General features: G+C 48.2%; 1 long non-coding RNA gene across 1 annotated transcript in view; it reads right to left on the bottom strand.

The window, feature by feature from the left end:
* LOC121102861 overlaps positions 1-17,420 on the bottom strand; it is a 35,400-nt gene extending 17,980 nt beyond the window's left edge. Inside the window, exons 1-2 of the long non-coding RNA XR_005834954.1 lie at positions 17,300-17,420; positions 6,763-6,901 (exon numbers count right to left, since the gene is read on the bottom strand). This is a non-coding gene — a long non-coding RNA (uncharacterized LOC121102861). The remainder of the gene's footprint in view (positions 1-6,762; positions 6,902-17,299) is intronic.
* Positions 17,421-18,690: the final 1,270 nt, after the last annotated feature.

The raw sequence follows: 18,690 nt of genomic DNA, 5'->3' as shown, positions 1-18,690 counted from the left end.
TTGATGGTTTTATAACATTTCAATCTGTTCTATGTGCAAGAGTCACTATAACCCTGTCTTCTCTTCGCACAGAAGCTGACAGTCCACAGAAGTTCGTTGTAGACGGCTCATGTATGGTTTACACCCTGGGCTGTCCCTGAGCCCACAGACGCTGGGACTGACCCCACCAGGTAGCCTGCAGTTTGCACACGAGGCTCCCTTCTTTCCACGGCCACTTCTCGACTGCCCACCTGCCTCTCGGTGGCGTGTCTTCGCGTGCCCAGGTCTTTCACGTGCAGCTGTGTGCAGGACTGCACGATCACTCACGGCCATCTTGTACACGCATACTTCTTAGAAACGGGCCTCAATCATCTGCACTGTGGAGTCGGCACGTCGGGGTGGCAAAGAGCCTGAGCTCCGGGGTTCCACAAGGTTTGAGCCCTGCTTGTCTTTCTTCCTGACTGTGCTTTTAAGAAAGTCTGTCTCCTCTTTAAGTTACGGTTTCCTCACCAGTAAAGTGAGTTTAGTAATAGCACTTCTGCTAAGGAAATCAGGTGATACGGGGCACAGGATGGACACTCGGCCCAGCTCACGGCTCACGCTGTGCTCAGGGAGCGGCAGACATAAACAGACAAAATCAGTGAGGGAACCCTGCCCTCCAGGGGAGAATGCATTACTCGCCTCCTTGGAGAAGACAAAGACGACTCTGCAAATAATTGTCAAGTAGCGGAGGTTTCTTGCTTTGTTTGCAAAACATCCTTTCTCCTTCTTGTAGTAAAAAGCAGCCCATTGCACGGAGCCGCACTGTCTCCCTGTCCCTGGGATCCCTGTGCTGTGGAACTGTCCAGTTCAGGCCCTGTGTGGCCAACGGTTTTAGGCCAAGAGAACCCGGCTCTCCTCCTGGAGTTTGCCTCCTGGGTGGGGGACGTTACCTCGGAAGCAGCCGAGTAGCATCCTGCGGCTGGTGCCTCCCAGAGAAACTGGGACCCTCCTCCTGAGATGCCAGGACGGTGCTGGAATCTGTGCTTTTGGATGTCGGCAAGTGCAGCTTTATTTCAGTTCTGTGGACGACCCAGAACCCTTAGCCAGAGTGCCACCCTGTACCGCTTGCCCTCAAAGAGCTCTCGGTGGTGCGGGGAGGAATAAGGACAAAACAGAGCGCCTGAGTGCCGGGTTCATGAGGCAGATGAACTGTCTGGCGTGAGGAGGGGGGCTTCCAGGAGGAGGCGGCACATCCATCAGGCATTCGTCCTCCTCCACGGCCCCTTTCTCTTGAGCGGCCAAGGACCTGCCTCCGAGCTCTGCGCCCAACACCCCTTCTGTGCCTCTTCGTTCTTGTCCAAACTGATGTCTGCAGATTCCCTCAAATCCTGCAATTTCACTTCCCTGGAGGAAACACCGGATTAACCACGGCCACCTATTAGACAAAATTCTTTTGCCAGTAGACTTCGAGGCCACAACCTGGGCTGGAGAAGCCTAGCCAGGAAAGTGGGGGTCCCGTGTCCCAGGGTCCGGTGACCCCTGTGTACAGGACCATGGGGGGGGCTGTGGTGGACAGGAGTAGCTGTGGGCAGGTCCCTGAGATTCACTCCACAGCAGCAGGTGATCGGTCGCTGTGTAGGTAACGGGCTGGCAGGAGTTGTGCAGGGAGAATGGTGTGGCAGCCACTGCAACAGGCCAGGCCAGGGCTGAGCAGGTCCTGACCCCTGCCCTTGGGCTCACTCACACCCTTGGAGAACGGAAATAAGAAGTGGATGAGGAAGGCACTTAGGACCATTGGGTAACCAGTTGTGTGGAGAAGGGGAAGAAGGAGGAACTGTTAAAAATAACTCCGAAGCTCTGAATTTGGGTGATGATTCCAAAAGTATTTAGTAGAAATAGTAACAGGAAATCAATCTGGCTGTGGGAAGCAGGAGAGGCGAACGCTGCATCAGACACTGTCACAATTCAAGATGGAAGGGGACTTAAGGATCAGAATCGGTGATTTTAAAACTTTGCATTTTTAATATAATGCGGATACCTTTCTTCAGATGAAATCTTAAGTGAAGTCCAAAACATATAGCAAAATACTGACCCGGCTTCCTAACGCACAGCTCATCCATGGAAGGTGTACTGTGCACCTGGCCGGGCGGGGAAACTAAGGCAGGTTCCACCTGTCTTCACAGAAGCTCCTTGCACACAAACAAGCGATGCTTCCAGACGGGTAGGATCTGCAGGAAACACAACAGACCGCTGGGGTCGGCTCGCCTGGGGCTCGGTGGTAAGAGGCAGCGGGAGCCCGTGGTGGGAAGAGCCGAGGGAGATAGGCGAGCAGAGGACAGCAGGTGCAAAGATCTGGAGGTGGAAACGAGCTGTTTTGTTTGCAGAGCAGAGAGGCACCCAGGCGGCGGAAGGGCAGTGAACGAATGAGAGACAGAGGAAGAGGCGAGTGAGGTCGGAGAAGGGAAGTGCGGTCAATCATGCCCCTTCTTGCTTTGTGCTCTGCTGTGCCCACAAGACTTCGGAATGGCGAGGTTCACACACTCCACTAACGCTTGCTGGCCGCAAGAGGAGGAGGTCCTGAAGCCCCACTAGACTAGGGGCTTGCAGCTGACCCTTGAAGGACCGGGTTTGAACTGCACGGGTCCACTTACACACTTTTATTTATTTATTTTAGAGCGCGAGTTTGCGGCAGGTGCATGAGGGGGGAGGGGGCAGGGAGAGTGGGAGAGAGCATATCCTAAGCAGCCTCCAGGCCCAGTCAAGCCCTACTGAGGGGCTTCATCCCAGGACCCTGAGATCATGACCTGATCCAAAACCAAGGGTCCAATGCCCAACTGAGCCACCAGGCACTCCCCACTTTTTTTGAGTTGACAGAAGCAACAAGGCCTTTATTCACAGCCACGCACCCAGGCTCCCAGGATCTTACTAGGCCATGACCGCAGGGGTCCCACACGCTGTCCTCCGTGCACTGGGGAGGAGAGGGGCAGGGCCGCAGGCTGCCGGGTGCCTGGACTGTAGCCAAGGAGAGCGCCCAGGGGCCAGCCGGCTCTGCACAGGGCATGGGGGTCCTCCTGACCCGCTGGGGCTGCATTGGGGCGCAGAGGCCTCCACCCTCCTCCAGGAGGGCATTCGGGAGGCCGCAGCTGCGAGGCGGGCTCAGCTATACTGGCGGCAGCCCGCCAGCCCGCCCCTGTCCTGGCTCAGCCCCAGCGGCCCTCCCATACCTGCCTGCCATTCAGTAAATACACCTGCACATCTGTAAATGTATTTTCTCTTCCTTATGATTTTCTTAATTACAGTTTCTTTTCTCTAGCTGACTTTACTGTAAGAATATGGTTTATAATATGGTTTATAATAAAAAAAAATACATGTTCATTGACTGCTCATGTTATCCTGAGGCTTCTGGCAACACTGGGCTATTAGTAGTTAAGTTTTGGGGGAGAATCAAAAGTTATATGCAGATTTCTGTTGGGGCAGGTGGGTGCCCCTAATGCCCACCTTGTCCAAGGACTAACTGCGTCTGTGTCCTCATCATCTTGCTCTGAATCTTCTGGGTCATAGCACACTTAGCACAGGAGCGTGACGGCAAACCAGGTCCCCCCATCCCCCCACGAATTGCTGCGTGGAGCAAGAAAGCCCGGGTTATTAATTAAGCATTTGCTTTAAAACTTTTCCCTGTAATAAAATTTACTTATAGTGTAATTGGTTTTCTTTTTTCCTATAAATTAGTCATTTTTTAAACCACAAGTGAATGACCAGCTCCAGCTTGTTCCGGGGCTCCACTTTCTCTGTCAAGTTTGTACAGGCCCAGCCGTCATGTAACAACAGAACTCTCCCGAACTCCCTGCTGTAACACCCGAGAGACGCTGATGCAGAAGTCGCGGGCCCTAAAGGAACAGGCTTCGCAGGACTACTGACAACTACAAGGACGGAGCATGTCTCACTACGGGAACGTGGAAGGTGCTCTTCTATGAAGTACCTCGGCTCTACATGCGGTGAGCGAGCTCGCTGCGCCTTCCTTCTTTCCTACTGACTACCAGTAGCTCCTTGAGGGTAACTTGGGTTTACGTGTGGGGAAGAATAAGCCGGTTCACGCACAGAGCTCTGCCCTCGGCTTGGAGAAGATGGCAGGATGTGGGTACCCTTCCCGATGCCCATGCTTTAGGACTAAAGGGTCGCAGCCTCCCCCTGCCGAGCATATACACAGCACGTCCCACTTCCATGCCTCCCATGTGTGCCCGATTTGGGGCAGACACACTTGCCCAGCGTCCTGTGGGCACAGCCGTTGACAGCAGGATAAAGAGCTGCCAACAGCACCGTCGTCCTCTTCCCCAGGGACCCTCATGTTCTCCCGTACCCTGTCTTCTTTCCCTCCCCCTGTAACTCCTGTGTCCTGTGGGCAAGACCCTCTTGCAGGCCAGTGGGCAGCACCTCAGATACAAGGGTCTTTCTGAGTCAGAGGACCAGGAACCTGGGAAGCTTTGTGGTCAATATGACCCTCTCTGAACAGAATGACTGGCTGCCAGATGCACTCAAGGCCGTACAACTGGCCCAGCCTGGAGATGATGCTATCCAGTCACCAACTCGCCGTAGCTCAGGCTGCAGGGACCACCCCCCAGGCTTGGGTGGCTTGGCCCAGTTTTACACTAAACCTCATTTCACTTCTTCTCTGAGAAATACACCAACAACTTCAGGAAGCAGAAGTCGTCTGCTGTATACACAGAATGACTATGTGTCGCAAAGAGGAAGCAACGAACAAAACTCTGAAAGCTAAGTTTGACTCTAAGAATCTGGGCGACGGTCTTATCATCGGTAGTGTGCCTGTCTCCCAGCGCTTTGACTATGGGAACTAGTCTCGAGGGCAGAGACCGAGGGCCTTCCCACGCTTGACTCAATTCTGACGATCGTGATATCATGTCTGGGAACAGGCATGCAGAGGGTGTAAACACACTGCCACAGGGTGTGTTTCTGCCCCGGGACCAAAGTCTTAATCCTTCTCACTAAGTAGAGAATCATCAGTGGTTATTCTGCCAAAAGAAACACCTTAACATATCTTCTTCCTTTTCCAAGGAGGTGGAATTCAGGAACTGATGGCCCCAGCTGTCAGCTCAGGCTGGAGACGGGCGAAGAGATGGGCCAGCGCATCCTGCAGACAGCGGGAGACAGGCCTGTTGCTGGACCCGAAGGGCGAGGCCATGTGAGTGTGCCATCCACGGAATGACTACATCTACGCCGTATGGTTTTAAAACAATGGGATTAGACCCAGGGGATTTGGTGTGCTCGGCTCCGGTATGAATGCTCAGAGCTGATTCAGTGGCTGATGCCGGAAATAAAGTCAGGCACGTGGTTGGAAAATAGGACTATGTGGGCTTCAGCCGATGGAGTCACGTGGCATGGCTGTGGGGTATGAGCGCAGGAGGAAATGGGTTTAGGTTGCCAACGCTCCCGCTCGTGCCTGTCCTGAGGACGCAGCAGGATTATAGGCTCCGCTGGGCTATGCCCCAGAATGAGGTGCCTCCGACATCCCAGCTCACCCTTGCCCTTCCTTGGGAGAAATCCTTGATGACTGGCTAATCTTCCTTACAACTGAGAAGCCGCTGGGTCTCTCCCCTAGGGACTTCTAGGAAATGCAGATCACATTTGAAACTAGCCTAAAGAAGACCTCTCCTAAAGGAAAACTATTTCTTCCAATAAGCCTTAAGATGCATTTCACGGGCGAATAATAGTAGACCCGTACTGGGTACTCTTCCTTGCGTCTAAGCTCGTGTGTTCCCGTGCTGATCCCCGCTCGTGGTATGGACAGGACAGTGGTTGACCAGACGGTCTTCCCCACCACAGGAAGAAGCCTCACTCCGCCCAGAACTGGAAGGAGGCTGGACTCAGTGACTGTGAAGAAGTGGATGTTGATGTTTTTAGTGTTGATTCTGTAGCACAAGGTCTCGGAAGTTCTAACACAGAATTCCGTATCCTCCAGAAGCAGAACATATACAGAAACATTGAGTCATTGGACTACGCTGATGGGAAGCGGCCCCCGGACGGTGTGAGCAGGATGCGTGGAGAACTCCCAGCTGCAAACCCACAGTGTGACCTCAGCTCTGGTCTGAGGTCGCGCTGCATGTCCCCCCACCCCGACCAGCTCTTCCTCGCTGCCCTGGAGGCTGTCACTTGTCCCTGCTATGCGCCCAGGAGTCTACGAGGTGCTACGCAGGCATTATTTCAGCTTGAATATGTGGATTCAGACCCCCAGGCTTCTGCACACCCTCTGTGCGACTCGGGACAAGGCTCTCAGTGTCTCTGTGCTTGGCTGTTCATGTATAAAGGAGCAAAGAACATAGAGAATCACTACGCGTCAAGCACTTAAACAGCTGTGGGACCCCAGAGAGCCTGGAGGTCCGTCACTGTTACTATGTCTGTTACCAAGACCCAGAGAGGCTGAGTCTCTGTGCGGGTCGCACGGCATTGTCCCAGGGGCAGGGCAGGTGCTGCCCCGAGGCACCGTGTTCCACAGATGGCGACCTGTGCATCTATACTCTCAGCTCTGGCCGCTGGGGGCAGCCTCCCCACCCGCTGATCCTCGCCGGGGTGGACTTCACGCCAGACGGCTGCGCAGGGTGGATTCCTCCCACCACCCCTCCACGATCTGTACCTGGGAGGGAGATGGCAAAGGGCTGGTGGGCTGCAGTAATGGAAGGACGCAGGAGGGGGCGCTGAGGGTTCTCACGAGGTCGGGGCTAGATTTGGAATACAGTGAAGACAAAAGGCGGCTAACAGCTACAGAGAAAGTGAAGGGATCGACAGTACCACACACGGAGGGTCCCCGTTGCTCTCCTCTGTCTTCCAAGGGGCAGGGGTGTGACCGCTGGCGCCCACGTCCTCTCCTTCCTGCTCTGTGTCCTTCGCAGCTGCTCGCAAAGGGGGCTACTGAGCACAGGAAACGAGGCTATAATCAGAATTGAGATTTGCTGTAAGTATAAAATACACACTGGGATCCAAAGACTTCGTACGAAAAACACAATGTAAAATATCTCTGTATTAATTTTTCAAAACCTTAATTATATTTGAAATACTGATATTTTAGATATATTGAGTGAAATAAAACATATCACTAAAGCTTATTTTACCTGTTTTTTTCTAGTTTGATTAATGATGCATCTGTAAAATGTAAAATGACGTATGTGAATTGGTTCTATTTCTGTCGCACAGGGTTGCTCTAGATCATGGGTCCCCTGAACTCCCCGCCGCTAAGGCCAGGATGGGCCTCCTCCACTGGCTGACCTACCGAGGATGGACCCCCCAATGACAGGGTCGTCCTAGTGGTGGCCCAGGGGCTACGGGATGCGGTGGGTGTGGATGGCCTATAGGTCTGGGCGTCCCTACCTGTGTTGCCAAACAAAGCGAGAGAAAGGAAGAGAGGCACAATCTGGTAGGAAGAGGGGCGCCAGCGATGTCGGGCACAGGCATAGGCTCTGCGTCAAGGTGGCCTGGAGAGGGTCCCAGAACCGGTACGTTCTAGGAGGTGACACTGACAGAGCTGGAAGAAGCAGAGGTTGTAACCAGCTTTGGGCTGACACTGTTGGGAGTGGGCCCCCCCGGGCGGGGGGGGGGTGGTGGTGCCCAGGTGCCGTGCAACTGCAGGCCTTTGTAGCTGGCAGCTCTTTTCTTCGTGAAGAAGCCAGCTTGACCACTGAGAGCAAGAGAGGGAAGAAAAATTGATAGACCAAACAAAACTGAGATAGTTGTATGTATCTGTCTCAGTACTTATGTCTTCACCGAAGGAAAGGGCCAGCCCCTCATTAGCAAACAGGGGGACCCAACGTTGAGTTACCCAAGATCTGGCAAAAAGAAAACAGAATGCACTGGACACAGAGCATTAAAAAGTAGGGACTCTGGTATGGGGAATGAAAAGGGGTACTGTTTGTAGCAAAAGTGGGGACTCCAACTCGAGAAAAACACAGAAACTGGGTTGTCAAAATGGGAGGCAAAGCCAAAGTTGTTCTGGCAGAGAAAATATTTCCCTGAGTCCACGCAGTTGAGCTGGGCCTCCCTCAATCGCTCCCGACCAAGGTCAGTCCAGGTCAAGCGACCTCAGCTGTGGGGAGAGGATGAGCCGCAAAGGTGGAGAATCTGGCGGAGTGCAGCCATTAGCCGAGGTCAGAGAGGCAGATGCAGCCCCCGTGCACCATCACAGTGGTGGTCTCCTTTGGAAGAAGTGAGTCTATTTCACAACCCTTGATAAGCAATGGGTGTCTCAACACATTGCGCCCTGGCCTGTGGAAGGCAGGGGAGTTAGCAAGACGGAAGGAGAAAGGTGGGATGATTCTCACGGACCAACCTCCAACATTACTGTACAATCTCGGAGAGATGGTGTCTTCTCTCTTGGCCTCAGTCTCTTACTTGTAAAATGAAAGACCTGAAGCCGATGGTCTAACTGGTTCCTCTAATTTTTTCGTCTTCAGTAAACAGAGGACCTACAATATTGTCATGTTCCCCACCCCCAAATCTGCTGCATTGGAAGATTGCAGAAAATGTTTTGAACTTAAATGTAAATATCAATCAGAGGCATGGTATGTATACAGAGTGCACAATGCAATTCCAGTAAAATAGCTCTGACTTATTCATTTTCCAGGGAATCCCACATAATTTGAGTCATTTTGCTGTTCAAATACCTGCCTCCATTACTGTTACTGTACAATATCGCCCAGCATTTCACTTCCCCATTGCCCTGCTTCCTCGGCCTTTACTTACCATGCTGTTGCTCAAACCATGACCTGCTCAGAAGTTCCCTCTGAAATCGGCAATAAACTACTCAGCAGGGAACCCCACCTAGAAGGGATAACGCCTGAGTAATGGACTCAGACAAGTGAGCATGGCAACAGGCACAGATGGCTCCTTGTGCCAGTCCTCTGCTCAGCTGGAAAGGATCCAGACCAGAGCTTTCCAGAACCAGGGCCAACATAAGCGTACACACTGTTCCCCGCGTGCTCGGAGGTACTTAGAGCTCTCAGGAGCCTCCTTCCCTTGCACGGCTTTGCAAACATAGGCACAAGCCACTGGGCACCCATCAAGTGAGGCGCAGGCTGGCTCAGGTCCACAGCCCAGAAAGGCCATGCCTCTAACCGCAGACAGCAAGTCCTTGTCAGTTAAGATTGGAAGGGTCCCGTGAACTGCTTTGTGACCAGTACTGGGCTTTTGGCACTCAGCGTATTCAAGCAAAGGGAAGGCTGTCAAGTAAACGAATCTTGCTAGAATATGTAAATACTAAAAAACAAACCAAAACACACTTGTAGTTACCGATTGCAAATGTTTTTGGTGCAGGAGGCAGGGACATCGCTGAGGATGCTTGGATGATGTCCTTTAAGCCAACGTGAAGCTAGGAATATGGGAACAGTGAGACCTCCACCTCTAAAGAACTGTTAAGGTCTAGCAGGTGGGTTCTGATTCACGCAAGCCCAGTTCCATGACAACCGAGACTTAAGGGACTCACAGAGTGGCTGGATATCACGTACGCCACGATGGTTTCTCACTCAGTTGATGTGTGGTGACATTTTTAAATGATTGATTCTGGAGTGGGTCTAATGAATTCGAAATGTATGGAAGAGAAATTTTCCTTCTCTCGGTGCATAATGTTAGGGCATAATGTTGTCCTTTCAGGTTAAGTAAGAGTTCTTTATGAGCAGGGAGGAATTTGAGATCGGCATTTGGCACACTCCAGAATATCAGGTATAAATAGTCCCCCCACGGTGATGGGTAGTAAGGAGGGCACGTATTGCATGGTGCACTGGGTGTTATACGCAACTAATGAATCATCGAGCCTTACATCAGAAACCGGGGATGTACTGTATGGTGACTAACATAATAAAAAATCATTTAAAAAAATAGTCCCCCCAAATTAGCAAAACTAAGTCGTGTGAGAGAAAGAAACTTTGGAAACCTTAAGCATTCTCTTCCCCTAAGAGGTGAGTGTCCCAGGAAGTAGGCCCAAGAGTTTGGGGGTTTCTTCCCTCTGGCTGTCAGCTCCCTCTCGCTCCATCTTTACGAGGCAGCTCTGTGCACATTGTGGATCTTGTGGTTTATGTTCAAGTCTGTCACCCAGGGGCCCGTGATGACTCACAAGCTCTCACTCCAAGGGGCTTGCCGCAGTCTCAGTGGCCTGGCAGGACACATGGTTCTGACTCCCACTCCAGGAAGGAAGCTTTACAGTTGAGGGGTGAGTGGCAGGGACACAAACCTTATTTGAAAATCAATGGCATAATGTCAGGAATGAAACCACCGGTGATTTGGCCAAGTTCCTCATCCTACACCAAACAGAGCCCTAGTTCTGAGACTTAATCAAATTATCTGAACATTTCATCATTTTCAAAAGAGTGTAGCCAGTGCCACCTAGCGGAACTACTGTAAATCTCACAGTCTTGCAAAGAGTCTTCAAAATCCTGCTATTTCCTGTGACTGGGACTAGGCACGGTAGCTGCCTCTTTCTGTGAGGTTCTGCTCTGGATGTTTCAGCATTTTTATTCTGACGCGAGGACAGGCAGATCCAGAACACTATTTTTAATTTGACATGCAAATCCTCCCAGGATAATTTCAGGGGCGAACTGTGTCACCCCAGCACGGGACCTTGTCAGTTGCTCCTGGTCCAGATGCGTCTGGACTATGGATTCACTCTGCCAGGTTTCAAACTTCCCACCCCAGTGCAGAGGCTGTTCTGGGTGACCTTCCACTTGAGGGAGGCTGGATATCAGCTCTTATTTGTACCCCAACATCTGTGGTCACTTCTCAAGAAGTCCTTTGGTTTCCGCATGTCATTCGTGAACATCTGCGTCAACGGGCTCTCCACGTGTCAGCTAACATGCACTACAGCAGATCACAAGGAGCCTTCCTTAAAGACGACTCTCACCCCCCTTGGGGAGCTCCAAACAGACATGGGGTATAATTTGAATTTGATGTTGTGGCCACAACAGGAGACACTGATCCAGGTAACACCAATCAAATTGGGAATTTGGAACTGAGACTGGAGCAGAGACGGAAGTTGGAAAATAATTCTATCTATCGATCGATCGATGCAAGCAAATGAGGAAGTTTTTTCTGAAATCCAGTTAAGCATCTTTTTAAAAAGGAGAGTGAAAGAAAATAATCTTCTATGTTCAGATATGTTTGGGAAATCTTGTTCAACAAAGTTAAACAGCTTCTTTGCCACAGGACTATTGGTAGCCTTTAATACTCTAGCACATACTATGAATCTTCCGGAAGAGGGTGTAGAACACTCCTAGATCTTGCCAGAAATCTTTGAGCGCCAGCAACACCCATATTTCTCAGAAGCACTGCAAAGAGCGCTTCTTTGTGTTTTTACTTTTCATTTTACTTTTTCAATTTAAATTTTGTTAGTTGATATACAGTGCAATATTGATTTCTGGAGTAGACCCAGTGATTCGTCATGTACATACAACACCCAGTGCTCATCCCAGCAGGTGCCTCCTTAATGCCCATCCCCCACCCACCTCCCTCCATGAGGCTCAGTTTATTCTCTATCATTAATAGCCTCTTATTGTTTGTTTCTCTATCTCCTTTTTCCCCTTTCCCATGTGTTCATCTGTTTTCTTTCTTAAGCTCCACATGTGAGTATATCTCCAACTGACTTATTTCACTTAGCATAATATCTTTAGCTCCATCCATGTCATTGCAAATGGCAAGATTTCATTCTTTTTGATGCTGAGTAATATTCCACTATATATATATATATCCCACATGTTCTTCATCCATTCATCTGTCGACGGACATTCGGGCTCTCTCCATTGCTTGTTGCTGCTGCTGTAAACATCAGGTGCTTGTGTCCCTTTGAATCAGTATCTTTGTGTCTCTGGGTAAATACCCAGTAGCACAATTGCTGGGACATACGGTAGCTCTATTTTTAACTTTTTGAGGAACCTCCATACTGTTAACAGTGTAAGAGGTTCCCCTTTCTCTGTATCCTCGCCAATATTTGTTGTTTCCTGACTTGTTAATTTTAGCCATTCTGACTGGTGTGAGGGGATATCTCATTGTGGTTTTGATTTGTATTTCCCCGATGAGGAGTGATGTTGAGCATCTTTTCATGTCCGTTGGCCATCGGAATGCCTTCTTTGGAAAAGTGTCTATTCACATCTTCTGCCCATTTAGTAACTAAATTATTTGGTTTTCGGGTATTGAGTTTGGTAAGTTCTTTATAGATTTAGGATACTAACCCTTTATCAGATGGATCATTTGCAAAAATCTTCTCCCATTTGATAGGCTGCCTTTTACTTTTGGTGATTGTTTCTTTTGCTGTGCAGAAGCTTTTTATCTTGATGAGGTCCCAATAGTTCATTTTTGCTTTTTCCCCCCTTGCCTACAGTGACATGTCTAATAAGTTGCTGTGGCTGAGGTCAAAGAGGTTTCTGCCTGTGTTCTCCTCTAGGAATTGTACTGTTCCAGGTCTCACATTTAGGTCTTTCATCCATTTTGAATTTATTTTTCTGTATGGTGTAAGAAAGTGGTCCAGTTTCATTTTTCTGCATGTGGCTGTCCAGTTTTCCCTACACCATTTGTTGAAGAGACTGTCTTTTTTCCATTGGATAGTCTTTCCTGATTTGTCAAAGATTAGTTGACCATAGAGTTGAGGATCCATTTCTGGGCTCTTTATTCCATTCCACTGATCTGTGTGTCTGTGTTTGTGCAAGTACCATGCTGTCTTGATGACTACAGCTTTGTAATATAGCTTGAAATCTGGAATCGTGATGCCTCTGGTTTTGTTTTTCTTTCTTAGAATTGCTTTGGCTATTCAGGGTCTTTTGTGGTTCCATATTAATTTTTGGATTGTTTGTTCTGGCTCTGTGAAAAATGCTGGTGGTATTTTTATAGGATTGCATTAAATGTGTAGATTGCTTTGGTATTATACACATTTTAACAATGTTTGTTCTTCCAATCCATGAGCATGAAATGTTTTTCCCTTTCTTTGTATCCTTTTCAATTTCTTTCATAAGTGTTTTATAGTTTTCAGAGTATAGATCTTTTACTCTTTAGCTATTTATTCCTAGGTATCTTACTATTTGTAGTGAAATTGCAAATGGGATCGATTCCTTGATTTCTTTTTCTGCTACTTCATTACTGTGTATAGAAATGCAACAGATTTCTGCACATTGATTTTATATCCTGCAATTTTGCTGAATTCATGTATGAGTTCCAGCAATTTTTGGTGGAGTCTTTCAGGTTTTCTACATAGAGTATCATGTCATCTGCAAATAGTGAACGTTTGACTTCTTCCTTGCCGGTTTGGATGCCTTTTCTTTCTTTTTGTTGTCTGACTGCTGAGGCTAAGACTTCTACCACTATGTTAAATACTAATGGTGAGAGTGGACATAACTCTCTTGTTCCTGACCATAGGGGAAAGGCTCTCAGTTTTTCTGCATTAAGGATGATGTTAGCTGTGGGTCTTTTAGCATATGGACTCTATGATGTTGAGGTATGTTCCTTCTATCTCTACTTTGCAGAGGATTTTGATCAGGAAAGGCTGCTGTATTTTGTCAAATGCTTTTTTTCTATATCTATTGAGAGGATCATATGATTCTTACCCTTTCTTTTATTAATATGGTGTATCACGTTGATTGATTTGTGAATATTGAACCATCCCTGCAGCCTAGGAATAAATCCCACTTGATCATGTTAGTCGTGGTGAATAATTCTTTTAATGTACTGTTGAATTCGATTTGCTAGTATTTTGTTGAGAATTTTTGCATCCACTTTCATCAGGGATATTAGCTTGTAATTCTCTTTTTTAGTGGGTCTTTTACTGGTTTTGGAATCAAGGTAATGCTGGCTACATAGAATGGGTTTGGAGGTTTTCCTTCCATTTCTATTTTTTGGAACAGTTTGAGAAGAATAGGTATTAACTCTTCTTTAAACGTCTGGTAGAATTCCTCAGAGAAGCCATCTGGCCCAGGACTTTTATTTTTTGGGAGATTTTTGATTATTGATTCAGTTTCTTTGCTGGTTATGGATTTGTTCAAATTTTCTATTTCTTCCTGTTTCAGTTTTGGACGTTTGTAAGTTTCTAGGAATTTGTCCATTTCTTCCTGGTTGCCCAGTGTGTTGGCATATAATTTTTCATAGTATTCTCTTATAATTGTTTGTATTTCTGGGGTGTTTGTGATCTCTCCTCTCTCATTCATGATTTTATCTATTTGGATCTTTTCTCTTTTTGATAAGTCTGGCTAAGGGTTTATCAATTTTATTAATTCTTTTGAAGAACCAGCTCTTAGTTTTGTTAACCCATTCTACTGTTTTCTTTTTGTTTGTGTATCATTTATTTCTGCTCTAGTCTTTATTCTTTCTCTTCTTCCACTGGCTTTAGACTTTATTTGTTGTTCTTTTTCTAGCTCCTTTAGTGTAAGTTTAGGTTGGGTATTTGAGACTTTTCTTGCTTCTCGAGATAGGCCTGTATTGCTACATACTTCCCTCTTTAGACTGCCTTTGCTGTATCCCAAAGGTTTTGGGCTGTCATGCTTTCATTTTCATTTGCTTCCCCATGTATTTCTTTAAATTCTTCTTTAATTTCCTAGTCAAGCCATTCACTCTTTAGTAGGATGCTCTTTAACATCCATGTGCTTGTGGTCTTTCCAAATTTTTTCTTGTGGTTGACTTCAAGTTTCATAGCACTGTGGTCTGAAAATATGCATGGTATGATCTCAGTCTTTTTGTACTTGTTAAGGCCTGATTTGTGACCCAGTATGTCATCTTTTCTGGAGAATGTTCCATGTGCACTCGAGAAGAACGTGTATTCTGCTGTTTTAGGATGAAATGCTCTGACTATATCTGTGGAGTCTGTCTGGTCCAGTGTGCCATTCAAAGCCATTGTTTCCTTGTTGATTTTCTGCTTAGATGATTTGTCCATTGCTGTGAGTGGGGTGCTAAAGTCCCCTACTATTACTATTATCAATGAGTTTCTTTATGTTTGTTATTAATTGATGTATATTTTGGGTGCTCCCAAGTTGGGGGCATAAATATTTACAATTATTACATCTTCTTGATGGGTAAGCTCCTTAATTATAATGCCCTTCTTCATTTTTTGTTACAGTCTTTGTTTTAAAATCTAGTTTGTCTGATATAGATATGACAACTCAGCTTTCTTTTGACATTCATTAGCATGATAGATGGTTCTCCATCCCCTTACTTTCAATCTGCAGGTGTCTTTCGGTCTCAAATGAGTCTCTTGTAGGCAGCATGTAGATGGGATCTTATTTTTTATTCATTCTGATATTCTATGTCTCTTCATTGGTGCATTTACATTCAGGGTGATTAGACATGAATTTAATGCCACTGTGTTCCCTGTAGAGTTGGTATTTCCGGTGATGTTTCCTCGTCTGTTCTAGTCTTTGTTGCTTTTGGTCTTTTTTTTCTCCACTCAAAGAGTCCTCCTTAAAATCTCTAGCAGGGCTGGTTTAGTGTTCACAAATTCCTTTATTTTTTATCTGGGAAACTCTTCATCTCTCCTTCAGTGCATTTTCTCTTATCCTCTTCTGAATGAGAACGTTGCCGGATAGAGAATTCTTGGCTGCATATTTTTCCCATTCAGCACATTGACTATTTCCTTTCACTTCTTTCTGGCCTGCCAAGTCTCTGTGGACGGATCCACTGTGAATCTGATCTGTCTTCCCTTGTAGGTTAAGGACTTGTTTTCCCTTGCTGCTCTCAGGATTTTTTGTCTATGTATTTTGTGAATTTGACTATGATCTGCCTTGGCAATGGTTGGCTTCTGTTAAATTCAGTGGGAGTTCTCTGTGCTTCTTGGAATTTGATATCTGTGTCCTTCCCCAGATTAGGGAAGTTTTCAGCTATAATTTGCTCCAGTAACCTTCTTCCCCTTTTTTTCTCTTCATCTTCTAGGACTCCTATGATATGAATGTTATCACATTTAAGTAAGTTGCTGAGTTCCCTCAGTCTACCTTTGAGGTCCATTACCTTTCTTACCCTTTTCTTTTCAGCTCCATTATTTTCCATAATTTTATCTTTTGTATCATGATTCACTCCTCCACTTTATCTGCCCTCATTTTTATGATCTCCACTTGAGATTGTTTTTCAGTTACAGCATTTTTAATTTTGGCCTGACTAGATTTTAGTTCTTTTGCTTCTACAGTAAGGGATTCTCTGCTGTCTTCTATGGTTTTTTTTTCAATTCCAGCTAGTATCCTTATAACCATTGTTTTAAATTCTAGTTCAGACATCTTACTTTTATCTGTGTTGGTTAAATCCTTGCCCATGAGTTCTACCTTGTGTTCTTTCTTTTGGGTGAATTCCTCTGTCTCTTCATTTTGTCCAGAAAAGAAATGAATAAAGAGAAAAAAGAACAACAACAACAAAAACACACAGCAGAAAATAAAGAAGAAGAAAATTAACAAGAAAAACAAAAACAAGAAAAACTAGATCCTGGGTATGTTTTAGTCAGCTTGTTAAAAGAACCTAGATCCCAAAATAAATAAAATAAAACAAAATATTAAAAATATACATAAAAGTGTTTATGTAAAAATGAAAATTACATAAATAAAAAATTAAAGGATTTGGAAAATATAAGGAAATAAATGAAAAAATAATAAAGGAAATAATGAGTATAAGTAAAAGGAAGGTCGATCGTCTTTCCTCTAGAGCTGAAGCTCTGCAGGCCTGCGGATCAGAGAACTTGGTGCTGGTCTGGGGGACAGGCCCGCTGTGAGGACCCACAGCCCGGTTTCAGGGCAGGCGGCTGGGTGCGCGGCACCCGCCCTCCGCTGGGGGCGCTGTTCTGTTCCCCGGAGGCTTCCAGCCCTGACCGAGGGACGAATATGGCGGCGCCCGGCCCTGCAGCCGCAGAGCTGAAAATCCCTGCCCCCTACTCTTCGACGAGCCCTCACAGAAATCGCCCTGTCTCCCTGGTTTCCGCCTGAACCCCGCCTCCCCCTGCCCCTGTCCCAGGCTTTCTCTCCGCGGTGCCTGACGGAGCTTCAGACTCCAAGTTTCAGGGATGCCGGGGGCGCAGGCGCTGCTCCTCCGGGAGCGTCCCCTCTGCTGCCCCCGGCCCGAGAGGGCAGCCGCAGGATCCTGGCCGCTCGCAGTTTCCAGCAGACAGCCGGCCGCTGCACTCGCTGCCCCGGGGGCTCCGGCTCCCGTGCCTGGTGCCCCGTGCTCGTCCTGAGACCCGGGCTGCTCAGAGCACCTGTCCCTGCTGGGGCCGCCCCCGCGGGGCCACCGGAGCACCTTGAGCCGGGGACGTCCCCTGGTGGCCTGGTGAGCAGGCGCCCCGCCCGCCCCCGCAGCCACAGCCCGTCTCCCGCAAGCGAGCCGCCGCAGCTCCCACCTTCCAGGAGGCCGGCGCTCTTCTGCGTGCGGACTTGCCGGAGGCGCTCTCGGGACTCGCATGGGCTCCGCAGGTGCTCAGAGTAAGCGGCTAACGCCCGAGCACCGGACGCGCTCAGGGCCCTACGCCCCCACCGTCTAACACCTCCCGCAGAGCCGCTTCCGGGAGCGCTTCCGGGGGACGGAGCGGCCCGGGGCCTCCTAAACGGACTTCAGGTCCCTGGGCAGCGCGCCTCCGGCGCAGAAGGCGCGTCTCCAGCAATTCCCAGCCGCCGCTGGCCAGAGGAACCCACCCGAGGAAGCGGCCCTTCCTGCGCGCAGAGGGCTGCACTGGCCCCGAGCGCCGAGTCCGCTGCCATGGCCTTGGCTCGGGGCACGGGGGCCTCGGACCATGCCCGGCAGCCCACTGGGCCCCAGGCCCAGAGGGGCCCCCAAGCGCTCTTCCAGACACAGGCGCCCACCTCCTTTCAGAGTAACGGTGAAAATGCATCCAGGGGCTCAAAAAAGCTCCTGTTCCCATGCACCGGCTCAACCGTCAAGAGGAGATAGTCACATGCCAGTCCTTCCGCCGCCCCCTCCACACAGTAGGTAAAATCCCTCTTACTGGAGGGTCTCGGAGTACCGCGCTCTTTTCTTTATGGCATTTATCATGGTTGTATTTCATACTTATTTGATTGATACCCATCTCCCCAGCCAGACTTTGAGCTCCAAGAAAGTAATAAGAAAGTTGCCCTTCGTTGTATCCACAGCATCTACTTAAGTTCCTGACACAGCATAGGTGCTCAATTACTATTTACTGCATGGATGGATGGACGGACGGATGGATGGATAGACGGATGGACAGACATTTCTACTCCAATAGAAAATCCTATGACACAGTCCGGGAAGATGAACAGTGTGGAGACTGACTTTGAGGGGTGCCCTGGGAGGAGACAATCAGCAGCCCTCCTTGCACCTGCAGCAACTGGTCATTCTCCCCTCAAAATCACTTAACTTACTAAATTAATTAATTATTTTTGCCTCCAATGCAGGATATAAGTTCTTTGGGAGTAGAGAGCAAGTTTTTCTAGTTCATCTCAACATCCTAGCTGCCTGACCTTTAACAGACACTTACTAAATGTCTGGGGACGGAGAGCGTTTAAGAAAACAGAAGGGAACTAGCCTTAAGCTCAGTGGAGCCTGAGGTTTGCAGAGAGCGTTTGCCTTCCTCATGAGAGTTCCCTGGCTCCCCGTATTTCCAAACTTCACCAACTTACAATAGTCTAATTTAAACCTCAAGAGAGTCAGGTCCCCAGAGCTTCAAGGTACGCATGAGAACTCAATCTTCTTTGCTCCCGATCTAGTGCTCTTCCCACTTCATTTCCAAATACTGCTCCCAGGGGGAGAGTCTGA

The sequence above is a fragment of the Ursus maritimus genome, unplaced genomic scaffold (assembly GCF_017311325.1).
Source record: "Ursus maritimus isolate PB19 unplaced genomic scaffold, ASM1731132v1 scaffold_16, whole genome shotgun sequence".
NCBI lineage: Eukaryota > Metazoa > Chordata > Mammalia > Carnivora > Ursidae > Ursus > Ursus maritimus.
This window is presented reverse-complemented; position numbering and strand designations above follow the sequence as displayed.